The sequence below is a fragment of the Cornus florida genome, unplaced genomic scaffold, assembly GCF_030987335.1.
Source record: "Cornus florida cultivar Cherokee Brave unplaced genomic scaffold, ASM3098733v1 CherokeeBrave_3.0.0_Hap2_Chr09, whole genome shotgun sequence".
NCBI classification, from domain to species: domain Eukaryota; kingdom Viridiplantae; phylum Streptophyta; class Magnoliopsida; order Cornales; family Cornaceae; genus Cornus; species Cornus florida.
In genome coordinates, this window is record NW_026775579.1 from 89869510 (window position 1) to 89884681 (window position 15172).

A 15172-nucleotide genomic window follows, 5' to 3' on the forward strand; every position below is an offset into this window, starting at 1 on the left:
TCATTAGGACAAAGGTAGACCAGTTTCTCTTCTATTATTAAGTTACATATAAATTAAGTAAGAGCAATGTTATGCATAATGATTTTTTTTTTTACTTCATGAATTTCGTGAATTAAAACGAAGTACCTTTTGATTAGAGTGTCAATAATACTATGTTTGGTTGGAGGGATGGTTCACAGGATGAATAAATTTTTTTATGTTTGGATGGAGGGAAGGGAAAAGAGGGACAGAGTAAGGAGGGATTCTTATTTTGTATTTTTATATCCGCACACAATTAGGGAAAAGAGGAGAAAAAAATAAAGGATAATTACCATAAGTATGTTATGTATCTTCATCATGGATTCAGCTATAACTACCCATTTTTGCCATTGAAATTCAAAGTAGTAAAACAAGTCAATTGATCAAACACATTAAAATCATCTAAAAGTTAGGGGAATCTCCAGTCATTATATTTCCTTCCCATTTACGTGCTCGGTGAGATAAGATGTGGTTAGACTAATTGAAAAGGTTCACAAATATGTATCATTTATAAAAATTCATACATTATATATTTACTGTGAAGTAGGGTAAAAAAGACATTAAAATAGGAGGCACAAGACACAACATTTACCGTGAGGGATCACATTGGTTTTGTCACTCTGGCTAGAACTCTATTTACAAGACACAATATAGGGCCAGAACTACATGGATTGATTGATCAGATTGGTTTTGTCACACTCGGCTAGAAATGAAAATTAGTTCTCTACCATTTCAAGTGTCTTCTTATATCAAGGTGTACTTTTTCAAAACCTTGTCCCAAGGCCATTGTCAGCAATTCACATTTATGGGCTGTAAGCTATTTTACTATGGGCCTTTCCATCTTGAGTATGTGATGGATAATCTGTAAGATTGTGATTATAAAAATGTTGTGTGTGGGAGGGTAATGAATAAAATATTTCTCATTCTATTATTCCCTCCCTCCCAAAGTGGAGGGCTTTGGTGTGCTCGGTAACGGACAAAAAAAGTGTGTTATTATATTTCTTAGTAATAAAATAATTATAATAATGGTGATGAATTATCCTTTTTAAATTTATCAATTTATGCTTTTAAATTTAATTATATACATAGTATAACTTACTTCAAGGGCAGTACAAGAAAAGATGGGTCTAGCAGCAAATATTATAAAATACTGTTAAAAAGTCATTTTTAAAAGTATTTTATAAAAAATGCGGGGAGAAGTAAAAAAATGCCGCTGACATTTTTCATTTTTATTATTCATTTTTCATTTTCCAATTTCCAATCACTCTCACCTTCTCTCTTTACCCCCAATCCTCTCTCTGTCTAGTTCGACTCAAACTCTCTCTCTACACCTAATCCTCTCTCGTCGCTCCTTGCTTTCTTTCTCTACCCTACTCCTTTCTCTCTCTAGCTTGACTCAGACTGGTCTCTCCTCGCTCTTCAATGGAGAGCTTGATCTACCAAAATTATACTGCGAACACAGTCCATGTTGGAGTTTGATTTAGGAGCCAAATCGACATCTAATTCGCCAAAACAGGCCAACAATCATCGACGTTATCTCCATTTTTGTCCACTCGCAGGTAAATTTCACAGCTCCTTTTTTGTTTGAATTTATTATTTCATTATTAATTGGGGATTGATGTTATTTCTCACTTTCTCTCTCCACTCTCGCTCCTCACTTCTTCACTCATCATTATTTCTCCTAAATCAAACTGCGAACCCTAGGTTTTTCACTCTTCATCATAATTTGTTTTTATTGGATTTTATGCTCAATTAGGCATTGATGTTTGTATATATAGTAGTGCATTAGCACAATCTTTTAATTTTCAACAGTATTTAAACCATATGAATGGAAAACTCGTCAGGCATAACCACATACTAGATATGGTTTTCAGTAATTAAAAAATGTTTCAAGGTTTTAATTAACATATATACTGCACAATACTTAATTCTATATAGAAAATCCAACCATCAAAATATCATAATTCTGGACATTTCCAACAATATTAGGAAAATATATATATAGTGAAAACAATTCAGAAAAAATTACTGCAAGCAAAAACTACAAATATCACTTTAAAAATATAAGTCACAAAGCAGGAGTAGGAGTGAGTGAGAAAAAGAAAGTCGGAGCAGAAGAGGAGAACTTTAAACTTCAGTCGCATCTTTAGAATGCATACTATAATGAACTTATGATTTTAATATATATAACATGTGTACATACACGTTGATGTATATAAATGTACTGATAAGAAATTAATATAATCAAAAAATTGATCCATAATAGGGGGTTAAAGTGGAATTGTGAATATATTTAGGTTAGATTAAGTCTATTCGATTTGATAGTGTTTTCTTTACAATTTTCACCTATTATGCTCTATTGCTGAAATGTTATGTAGATTCATTGCTTTGTTTAGCTTTGCATCTGAAATCTTTATATACAAACTTTTGTTGTATATAATTTTGTATAAACTTGTGTGGCAAAACAATCATTCATTCTTCTTTCTTTTTGTGACCGCATTAGCATTGTTCATCATAGTTTATCTGATTTCATTATCTGATTTTTCTATTGATAACAATTTTCAATTCTTTTGGCAATCTGAAAAATCGCCACAATTTGGATTCCAATGAATGGCGCTCAAAGCTGGCTATAATTTACTTGTTCATAAGGTTGCATTAAGTTTCTAATCATTCAATTCTATCCATAATCAAAGTTCTTTGACAACTTAAACTTGTATGTATGTAGTTTACACCTCACCCAGCATCCTCACTTCCCTTCCCCCCCATCCTTTGCTTGTAAAGACCATAGTTGTTAAAGGCTCAAGACGCACAAAAGCGCAAAGGCCTTCTGGAGCCTAAGACGCAAGGCGAGGCGCGCGCCCAACTGAAGCAAAGCGCACGTTGAAAAAAAAAAAAAAAAAAAAAAAAAAGAAAGAAACCACCCAATAAAGATGCAACAGTATATATAAAGATGCAAAAGTCAACTAAATCAATTACTTAAGTTTAATATTCAACATAAACATGCCAAAGCCAACTAAATCAAGTACTTGAGTTCAACAGTGAATAATCATAAAAATGCAAAATGCAAAAAACATAATATTATTTCATGCAAAAAGCAAAAAAGCATTTATCTGTCCATAACTCCATGTTGATGCAGAAAGTAGAAAGTAGTGTTGATGCAGAAAGCAGAATATTATTTATTAATATATGGAAATTATTTCGATCACAACTTATATATATATATATATAAATATATATATATATAAATTTTAATTCAACTATACAACTATGAAAGAAAAAACAAAACCTCTGAATATTGCAATTTGATTGAATTTATTTAATTTTTAGTGATTCAATAATTTCACTGAACACTTGAATTTTATAAATTGATATATGCAGTGAAGTTCTCTAGTTAACCAGTTTTTCTCAATGACTGCAAATTTAAAATATATATATTTTCGTCAAAACATATAACAAAACTAATATGGTAAGAAAAATAATGCTAAATTGATTTATAATTTTTTAAAATTTGTTTAGCTACAAACACGTGTGCGATCAATATATATACTAAATGTGTCCTTATGAAATACAAAGGAAAAGTCTAAAGGCATACACAATTACACACTTAGAACTGGGAACCAAAAAAGAGAGAGAAAAGAAGATTCTGTCGAGACTCGGAGAAGAAAAGAAAAGAATTATGCCGACACTCCAGAGAGCTGAGAGAAGAGAGAAGAAGAAGAAAAGAAGAAGAAAAGAGAGAAAAAGATGCCGAGAGAAGAGAAGAGAGAAAAATAAGAGAGAGAAGAAGAACATACCGTGACTCAGCAGATCCGAGATTGCTTCGCCTTCGCCTTCGCGGTTCGCAAGCCCTAGCCTCTGTCTCTTGAGTCTTTCCTTTTACTATTTTGGTTAATTGGTTTTCTTTTATTTTTTTTTGTTTTGTAAGTTTGGTAAAGTTATATAAAAAGTAATAATAATCAAATAGTTACCAAAAATAATAATAATAAACAATAGCAAACAAAAATAATAACAAAACAACTAAAAAAAAGCCTTTTTGAAGCAGGCACGCCTTTTATGCGCCTATAGCCTTGCGCCTTAGTAGTAGAGGCGCGCGCCCTCTTCAAGTTAGTCGCCTTAAGTCCTTAAAGGCGCCATGATGGTGCCTCCCGCACCTTTGACAACTATGGTAACAACACAAAAATTCGGCATGACCTCTGCAGAAAAGAGTCCTTCTACAACCTGCTTAATGCATATGAAATGCAATGGCCTCACTTGGGCCTTCAAAACTGAACTAACATACTACAACACAAGATGTAAATAATAAACCTTAATCCAAAATCTACAACATCAACACCATCCTCAAAAGAATTCATCATCATCATCCCATTCATCCAGAACATAGAAATACCTGTCTTATACATAGTCCCATGCTCACATACTAGAATTTTACTCCAATTACATCAACTTACAGTCCATGAAGCAAAATTACAATAACAAGAGTTCATAAGTCTCTATATCAAATATAACAAACTAAGGTTATACATAAATAATAGGACTTAGATACAAAAATAGCAAATGATCCTCTAATCCAAACTAAGCCTGTGGTGGAGCATCATCCGCCACTTCTTTCCCGTGTCTTGAAAAATATTAAAAAAATAAATAATGGGGAGTAGAAGTCACCTAAGGCGTTAGTTTTTGACTCCGTTGAACCACGTAGCATGTAAAGGAATAGAAAAGGAATCGGGGTCATACAATGGGGGTATGCAACATTTTCAACTCAATAGGCAACAGTCCCAATACTTAACGCAATTTCACAATTGATGTGCTTGATATGAAATGTGATGTACCCGTCCCAAATCTGGCCTATACCGACCCAACCCACATTTTTTTAAAAAAAATCCGATAACTTGACTTTACCGAGGCAAGATTAATAACTATCTCCGGTTTTAAATCCGGCAACCGTTAAGGGGCCTAGTATTAACTTTTTCACACCCTACACTGGGCCGCGCTCCCTTTAGGTCAAGTTAGCCCCGGACTCGCGAAATCCGGTTCATTTAAATAAAAAAAAAACCTTTCCATCTTTTTTTAAAAAAAAACTTTACTCTTTAAAAGTATCAAAATTTTCCTTTCACCTCTTCTCCGAACCCCTCCCTTATGCCATGATATGCTATGTAATGATTTACATCCTTATAATTTCAATTCCATCATCATCGTATCAAGAACAACGTTATCATAGCATTTATATTAATCAACTAAGATTATGGCATACTTTGGAAGTTTAAAACAATAAGGACATAATTATCCAAAGTAAGATATATGAACAAGAATCATCCACAAGCATGCCAACATATAATTATATACACAATATCATGCTTGAACACATAAAACATTCATAATCCACAATCTCATATCAAGGTTTAAAATTTTAGAAATATAATATAAGTAAATAAAAATTGCTCAAATACAAAGACAAAACTTAACACATTAGGGAGACCCCTACCTCACAAGAAGAACAACCCAAGCAAAGCCTCAATGAAAGAGTTGTTTCATGGATCCGAAATAGAGTATTTGAGTTCTCCCAAATACTAAAAAATGTATCATGCCTGAATCAAACTAGAGTTCGGGGTGGTGGAGGAACTGGATTGGAAAAAAAGATGGATTCTAGTTGGAAGATATCTAATGAAACCATCACTGGAATTCAGATCTTATTCAAAGAGAAAGACATCAAATATCTGGAGTTTTATTTTGTATATCATATGGGAATTGTTTGATTGTCTTTCTCTGAGGAAGAGGCAAAATATAATCAACTTGAATTCGGGAACGCTATTCGTATAGCCCCAAAATAGCCCAATACGAATTCCCAAATGGTGGCCAAACGGAGATTGGCTTCAATCAAAATGACGGCCTCGACGAGCTCTCCAACTTTGCCTTAAGCGGCAATACCAAATTCTCAAAGAAAATGGCTAGATCGAGGCTTTTATGGTTGAAGGAAGAAAATAATTAGAAATGGTAGAGAGAGAGAAATTAGAGAAGAAAAGAAAATAGAATGGGTCTGTAATGACCAATTAGTCATTGTAATGACTTAAAACATCCAGCGGACCCCACGACTTAAAAGAATTTCTTTTAACATTATTACTTATATATATATATATATATATACACACACACATATACAATAATCAATTCACCACCACATTAATAAACATATAACCACATAATTTTGCATCAAATAAACATGCATGAAATGCAATAGACCCGTGACATAACTCCCGTGCACAACGACCCCGGTAGCGGGTCCCGCCCAGGACCTCCCAGCCCGAAAAATAGAAAAATGCCGAAATGGCAACCAATGCATTTTTAAGAGTCCTGAATTCAAGAAAATGTCCTAATCAACACTCTGACACACTCGGCACACCCCACGGTGTCTGACACGTAAAACGTGAAAAGACGAAAAAATCATAAACATTACATTATTCTTATAAACTCTAATCTATTTCCTTTTAGATGTAGTTATTGGTTTACATATTATGCTATATATGAGACAATAATATAACTTATTTCCTCGCTAAATTAACAACGGATTGTACCATATTCTTCATTGAGCAACTAGGATAATAAAAGTATTCCCAGTAATAAGTTGGTTTTTTATATTCTCAGTATTTTTGACTGCGTGTGAGCTTAGGTAGTAAAGTAGATTGCAGTATCAGAGACTTCACTTAAACTTGAAGAATTAATGCGGTAAAGGTGAAAACAGAATGGGATGGGAGGGGACTGAAAGGAAAGGGGAGATCATAATTTTATGCCTTAGTTGACTATTTTACATGAAGCTACTAATTTCGTGTATCATGCTTGCATGTACTCTATAACCTACTTGCCTTTGTAGTTTCTTCAATCACATTGTTTATAGTTGCCACTTTAAGGACACAAATATGGATATGAGTTGGATTCACAGATCAAGGTACATTTTTTAGAATATTTTTCCTTCCATTTTATATGATTTATAAGCTTATAACACATGTTTAACAAGTTAGTCTCTCTCTTTTCTTTTCTTTTCTTTTTTTTTTTTTTTTTTAATGTGTTCGGTAATATCAGAGTGAGCGAAGAATACGTAGAAGGAGTTGGAATCCGCGTTCAGAAGTAAGGGGCATTGAATTGGGACATCATAATTGGGAAGTAAGTGTTACCATTCCAATCATGCAAGAAAAACCATTACCTATTGCTTCTATACGTTTCAAAACTATTGGAGATACAGTTGGAGCTAGCGTTTCTTGGCCTTCTGCTTATGTAAGTATAACTTTAATTATCTTATTTTAATAAAATGAAGTAATAAGAATTTTCTTGCTAAATGGGGTATCATGTTTATGTTTAGCTAAACACATTGCTGTGTATATTAATTTTTAGTAGTTATTAGATTTGTTGAGATTCAATTTGCAACCATATTTTACCATTTTTTTGGGGGGGCTGCAAATTAATCAAGTTCAATGATAAAATATGATGCACATGATTAGTAGAATGAAATGTTAGTAGATGGAGTTATCATTTTAATTTACTTCTATGTCCTGCCATTTGTTGTTTTTGGCCTAGACCATAGCTTAATAATCACACAGCATTTCATCTGCTAGAATTAAACTTTGAATTTCTGATTGTAGTAGATTCGAAATTAGATAATTAAACATAAATTATTCTAAGCCACGATTGGCGTTTGTCCCGTATTTTCTTTATTTTATTTTAATTTTTTAAGTGGCTGTTATTGGGTATACAATTGTGTCATTAGTTATTTGTAGGAATTCTAATAGAGACTTTAATTTCAAATAGTGCATCTGAGTGCACCTAGAGAAATGAGTTGGCTTTTCATTCTTTATTAGTATATTTTTCTGAGAGTTGGTGGAATGGTAGTTCATTTCACTTCCAGAGTTAGATTTCTTTTTTTTTGATATTATGACAAGGATAATGTTGTTGGGCTTGTTATGTTTTCCTATTGTCGGTCTATAAAATAATTTGTTAAGTTAGAGATAATGATATTCCACTGCATTGCAACTTTGTGATTTGCACGTGTAATATCCCGATATTTTAAAAGATATATTAATTAGGATTAATTAATTTAATTTAATTTTTAAATAATTTGTTTAATTTAATTAGAATTAATTGCTTTTATTTTATTTTTAAATTATTTGTTTTATTTAATTGAGTGCTTAGATTAATTGTCTTATTTTAATTAGATTATTTCATGATTATATTTGTTGAATTGATATGGTGTTTTGTTTTATGTAATGTTATGATTGAATTGTTTATTTGATTTGTTTGTGTGAATTGTTTGTTAATTATTTGTAATTATTAGATTTAATTTAATTATTTTATTTCAATTGGATTGGGCTTAAGAGGAGTGAGACCAATGGATGTGGTCTTGGACTTGAAGGAGCCTTGTTGGGTTAATTATTAAAGGCCCATGGTTATGAAGTTATTAAATAATTATCTTTGCATAATTATATATATATATATATATATATAATTATATGTATATAAATATAATTAATTAATAATCATTATGGAGGGGTATATATGTCAATATATATATTGATATATATAGCTATATATAAATAAATGATTATTTATGGAAGGTATTAATATATATAATACAATATATATGTATATAAATATATATATATATATATATATATTATTTAAATATTATTATTTTATTTGATAATCATAGTAGGAATAGGATTTGGTTTTTAATGTGTATAAATATACACATAAGGCTTTAGGATTAAAAATTTACACGTTAGAAAAATAAGAGAGGTAGAGTGAGAAGAGTAGAATGTTGACAAAGAGGAGGCCGGATTAGAGAAAGAAGACGCCAGAATTGGAAGAGACAATCAAAGCTTGAAGCGTCGGTTTCGTTTTGAAACCTTTAGGCGAGTTATTCTCTAACTTTCCTCTTAGAACTCATAAGGATTTCACCTAAATAAGCTTTAATTAAATTATTAATTTAAATTATGGTTAGAACGGATTAATCAAAAGCATTAAGTTAGTTTATTTGATTAAATCATGGTTAGATCGGATAAATTAAAAGAATGAATTATTATATATTTTTATATATTTTAAACTTTGGATTTTAAATTGACAGATATATGTGTTGTATTTATTTTAAAAATCAATTGATATGCTTGATTTATGACCCAAGACGGTTAATTGGGGGTTTTAGAATTTTTGGAATTTTCTGAGATGTTCTGGAATTTTCTATGATTTTTCTAGAATTTTTTGGTATTTTTCTATATATAAATTATATATATATATACTCCTTCTGTTCCACTTTAATTGTCGCCTTCGGGAACCGTTTGTGAGTCACGGTTCCCGAAGGCGACAATTAAAATAGGATGAAGGTAGTATAACTTACGCACAAACTGGAGGCGTCTGTATTATCGCCGCAACATTAGGGTTGAAATCTAGTGTAGGATGATGCATAAGAATTTGGTACACACGCTCATCTGGCTGTTGAAAGAGTTTGATATAAGTGGATTGATCTGGTGCATTGCGGCGCATGGAATTGTGGTGCATATGCTGATCTGGACCATCAGATTATTTAATCTTAGGTGGAATAATCCGGTATATTGCGGCACATGATAAGATGTTACACACCTTAATCTAGGCCATTAGATTAATTTAATATAAGTAGAATGATTCGGTGCATTGCTGCGTATAGAGAAGGGTACACATATGCATCTGGACCGTAGATGTAGTCTAGTCAAAATAGAAATAATCTGGTGTGGGCGAGCTCACAGCAACTGAAAGACTTCAGCCAATCAGAACGCGCAGTACACATGGAGACTTGGATCCGGTGCGTGCAAGTGCGAGGAAAGCGCGTGGATGCACGTGCTGATCCCTATTTACCTACTCTGTCATTTTAAATTGAAATTGGGTCATTCTTGAGCTAAAATTTAAGAATTTTTCGTCCTCTTTTCGATGGTACCAATTTCATTATCAGATTTTCATCCTACTAGGAGATATTTAGGTTTTAGTAAGTCGGTGTCGGAAAACTATTTAAACCGAGATGGAGTATTTAGGGAAAACTATTTCTGACATATTTAGTAGCATTTAATTTGTGTAAATATAATAAATTAATAATTTTTTTATGTAAGGAAGTGTGTGTGTGTGTGTGTGTGTATATATATATATATATATATATATATATATATATAATTTTAAATATTCAAGGATTATTAAGGAAGGTGTTAAACACATATATATATTAAATAATATATATGTGTATATGTATGTATATATTATTTAAGATTATTAAATCATTATTCTTATTTGGTATATCTGGATTAGGCTGGTTATTAATTAATGATATATATATACATCCTTCCATACAACTCATAAATGAATTAAACTATATATACACATATATAAATAATTATATATATATATATATATATAATTTTAAATATTCAAGGATTATTAAGGAAGGTGTTAAACACATATATATTAAATAATATATATGTGTATATGTATATATTATTTAAGATTATTAAATCATTATTCTTATTTGGTATATCTGGATTAGGCTGGTTATTAATTAATGATATGCTTATTATATTCATAAGATGTCTATGTATGATTTGGTTTATTGATTAAGTTTAAGGTTGGTACATGGTTGAATCGTAGGCATGGATGAGTTGCCAAAGGCTTAAAAAAAATATTGCATTATTTATATGAATAAAATATATACATAGGAGGTATGGTTGATTTGTCAATGTATAAATAAATATACTTGTGGAGGCATGGTTAAATTGTCAATGTATAAATGAAAATACTTAAGGAGGCATGGTTGGGTTGTCAATATATAAATAAATATATTTATAATGGCGTGGTTGATTTGCCAAAACGTAATTAAATTGCTATATGTTAAATAATTAAAATTTCATCTATGGTTATTATATGTATAGGTTGGATTAGAATTTGTTATTCTTAAATTAGAATAATCGAGTATTTATAAGTTAGTGTATTATTTTTTATATATTAATAAAATAATATTGGATAAGGCATGAATAAATTGTCAAGGCATAAATCTTTGCTTTATGATTTAAATAAATAAAATCATTCATTAGTGGTTATAGGGTTTTGGATTAAATGAATTATTGCTTAGATTATGGTTTATTATTTAAATGATTAAATAATTATTTAAAATGTAATTAAGTTTAAAAGGTTTCTCTTTAAAAGAGAAAGAGATTGTGGATTGGTTTAAGTAGGATTATATTTTAATCTTGGTTTAATGGTTTTGAAAATTAAAGAACCTATTAATGGATGTGAATGTTATATTGTATATAATTATTTATACATATGTGTATCTTTATTAAACTTAAAACTTTATTAGGTTTGGTTTTGATCAAAGATGATCTACTTATTGGTTTTCAGAGGCCTGGTAGAGAGTGTTTGCTCGTAGAGTTTAACCTACGATTTATTTTTCAAGTTATTAAAAGTTCAAGTCTCAAGGTTGAGGATTCGCAGCTGGAAGACTTATCTATTCTTTCTATTTTATTTCAAAGTAGGATGTTATTACTTCGTAATTATTAATGGATTTATGGATAATGGATTTTAGTTAAGGGGTCCTTGAGTTACGGGATTCTCAAGTTGTAACCATTGGCAAGTTATTAATGGAAATTTTTATTTATTAGTTTTTCTTCAGCGTATTATTTATTCTTTTATTTCATTTTGTACTTTGTGCTTGTTTGAAATACTTTAATTATTTTGATATTTCCCTTATTTTGTGCGCGGATTTGATCAACCCGTGTTTTGAAATTAGGGGGTATCACAGCATGGGTCTCATTAATTGAGGGTATCAGTACAGATAGATTTAGTGTAAGCTTAAATTTTTATATTATTTACATAAATTGTTGTGCTTTGTCTTGAACTTACATTCTGCATTCTCACTTTGATGGTACAATAGTCTTTTGTTAATTGAGAGTAATAATGTGAATGATAAACTCTGTAGTTTGAAGCTTTGATTGGAATTTCATTTGTAGCTACAATATTTTTGTAATGTTAGAGCATAACTTGAAAATGGCTGGTGAAATGAATCTAGAAAATAATAATTGTTGGTTTCTAATACGTTAAATGTTTTATTTTCAGGTTATATATAGAGAAGGATGATACTTGGAGGATAACAAAGATGATAAATGGATGAAACTCAATCTTCATATAACAAAGAAAGTTGATATTGAGCTTTTCCTCATCAATTTGTAGCTCTGTTTAAAGACATGTTCATTGAAAAATTATTTTTTTATGGATGTCGCGTCTAATGCATATAAATTTTAATCTTCTCATCATATATTTCTTCATTGGCTGCAGGGCTTCCTTTTTTTGTGCATTTGATGTGTCTGGCATTGGTTGCTTTGGTTTCTCATTGGAATGGCATGGGATAATCTTCTACTACTGTTGTCTTCAGGTAGAAGTGAGCAGTATTTGTCTCCATTAAATTGTACTAAGATTAAGCTTGGTAGTATTAGAAATTTAGAATAGTGTGCTGATTATTTTACAATGAGATCATTCTAATATTGACATGATATAATTTGTGCATTATTTTTCTGTTAACATGATGTGTAGATAAATTGTATATAAGCCTTTCTTCACTTTCTGCAATAGAAAATATAGTTATAGTGTGTCGAAATTATATTTAATTAATAATTCAGGAAAAAAAATTATATTTAATTATCTCAAACATTTCACAATTTAATCTTATGGGCTAAAAAACTTGTCCCTGTTTGACTGATGATCATTTGGCTTTTTTCCAAGACCTAATGAATTTTGAATATATGATGGAAATTCGATGAGTTAATTTGTTTTATGACATACTTACTGAATGTTAAGTCAATATATATATAGAGTGCTTGAAAATTGACATAGTAAAATTTTTTATTTTTGTTTCCTTGTTTTAGATTACCGAGTGTTTACTTATTTTTGTTAAGTCATTCTGTTTTTTGTTTTCTGAATGGCGGATTTGGGAGTATATGGATTTTGTACTTTACTTGAAATATGCCCCTCTGCAATGCAGGGATACTAACCAACATTGCTTGCTGGAATTTCTTGTTTTAGTTTAGTTTAAAGGAACCAGCTTTGTTCTCTCGTGAGAGGAGAGTGTGTGTGGGGACTGAGAGGAAGGGTTGCATTAGATAGAAGAGAGTTTGTTTGGGTCGTGGGATAATATTTATTGGCATAATGAGTTATGCAACTAGACTACAAAAAACCAATAGGGGTGGTAAGAACGAAATTTCTTTTGAAATGATTAGCTTGTATTCATTCAAATCATAGTTGTTGGTTTCTAATAAGTTAAATGTTTTATTTCAGGTTGTACAAAGATGATTCTTGGAGGATAACAAGGATGAAACATAGAGTCTCTCTTTCTCTCTGTTTTTTTTTTTTTTCACAAGGCAAGAAGTGTCCGAAGTTAGATTAGTAGACGGAGAGAGTCGAAGTCTGGCACTAAAAAAAATTGTATTGTTGAGATTGTTTCTTTTTTGTCAAGGATGATATATGGATTAAATATTGTATGGTTGAGATTGTTTCTTTTTTGTCATTAAAAAAATTGTTTCATTTAAATGTATTGTTATAACCTTTAAAAATAAGTGTCATTATTGTGGATTGGATTTATTAAATTAGTAAATTTGGTTTATCAATGGATTGATGTGATTATAAAATTTTGATTTTTTTTTAAAAATTGTTTCATTTACATATAGTGTTATATTTAAAAATAAGTGTCATTTTTCGCAGTATTTATATTTGTTGCTATATGTGGCAGCAGATATAATTGCTGCCGTGCCTATCCGGTTATGACAGCAAATACAAATGTTGCCATAGCTACATGGCAGCATTTTTATTTTTACTTTAAACAGCAAATAATTGTTGTAGTGGGGTATTTATTGAAATATGCACTTATCTTGTCTGGACTTCTTTTTTTTTTTAAACTTGAACAAGTATTTTAAGATGGCCTAATAAAAAGAGGAAATAAGGGCAATTAAATTGGAACAAAGAGAGTATCATTTACTGTGACCTTACACGCGTCCTACATACTTGTTTCATCTCCAAAAGTCAGTCTGATTAGCAAATAGTTATAATGCCCATTGGTGTGACGGACTCAGCCTTGCTAAGGAGGTTGTTGCTTGATTGGGATCTTCCTCTGTCCTTCATACGCCCACCGTTGGAGCCACCGGACTGAATTGATTTGGGCACAATGCCTATTAGACAAAAAATAAAAAAAAAATAAAAATTTGGGGAAAGTGACTTAGACAATGTTAAGTCTAGGGCTTCTTAGACTATAAATGTCTTGGACCAACTGTTCGCCTTGCTTTGCTTGTTTGGGCTTGGCCTTCTAATGGCCTGCTCTATCTTTTGGGGGCTGTGGCCCATTTGTACGCGTCAAAAGTCCACATATATATATTAACTTCAATTAATCATGAGGTTGATACCCTAGCAAGTAGTCAAGTCCGTAACACTGCAATCACAATTTCATTTTTATCCAAATCCCAAAACAAATGAGTTCCATAATTTCAGTTTATTATAAATTTTAATTGCCAAAAGTGCAAAAAAATACTCCTAAAATTTCACCAAGTGAGCACACCCTTGTGATATAAGAGTGAACAAGTTATTCCTTATAGTTTTAAAAATGAGCAATTTGCCCCCTTGAATTTCACTTCAGACCACTTCCCATTTGATGTCATATCACAAACTATCCATTACAATTATTTTCTTTTAAGTAAAAAATATATAAAAGTCAATATATTTTAAATACCCTCTATAATAACTTGAGCCATTACATGATCTTAAATTATCTCAAGTGTTGCAACTCCTCGGGTGGGTTCATGTAAGTGCATGCGTGCGCGCGTGTGAATGCGTGGCTGGTGTTGTAGTGTGTATCGTAATGGATGCATGCTTTTGAGATTAACCACATATATATATATATATATATATATATATATATATATATTCAAGTGTTTAGTTAGTTTTGTTAAGTTAATTATTATATAATTATTAAAGTTTTGCTTGCGAGTTGATACTGGATGTACGCTTGTGATATATCGATCAAGTTATTTGGATATGTTTAATAATATAATAAAAGTTATTAAAATTTAAATAATTATAGATAACTGGAGTGATAATTATTAGGTGTATTTATAAT

General features: G+C 30.9%; 1 long non-coding RNA gene across 6 annotated transcripts; it reads left to right on the top strand.

Moving 5' to 3' along the window:
- Positions 1-1251: 1251 nt before the first annotated feature.
- On the top strand, positions 1252-13426 carry LOC132275040 (uncharacterized). Of its 6 annotated transcripts, XR_009470581.1 has the most exons (5): positions 1262-1577; positions 6881-6955; positions 7090-7281; positions 12130-12445; positions 13345-13426. It is a non-coding gene; the product is annotated as an uncharacterized LOC132275040 (long non-coding RNA). The 6 variants fall into 6 exon arrangements; XR_009470580.1 differs by adding an exon at positions 13093-13255 and having other exon boundaries at positions 1252-7281; XR_009470577.1 differs by having other exon boundaries at positions 1261-1577; positions 6881-7281.
- Positions 13427-15172: the final 1746 nt, after the last annotated feature.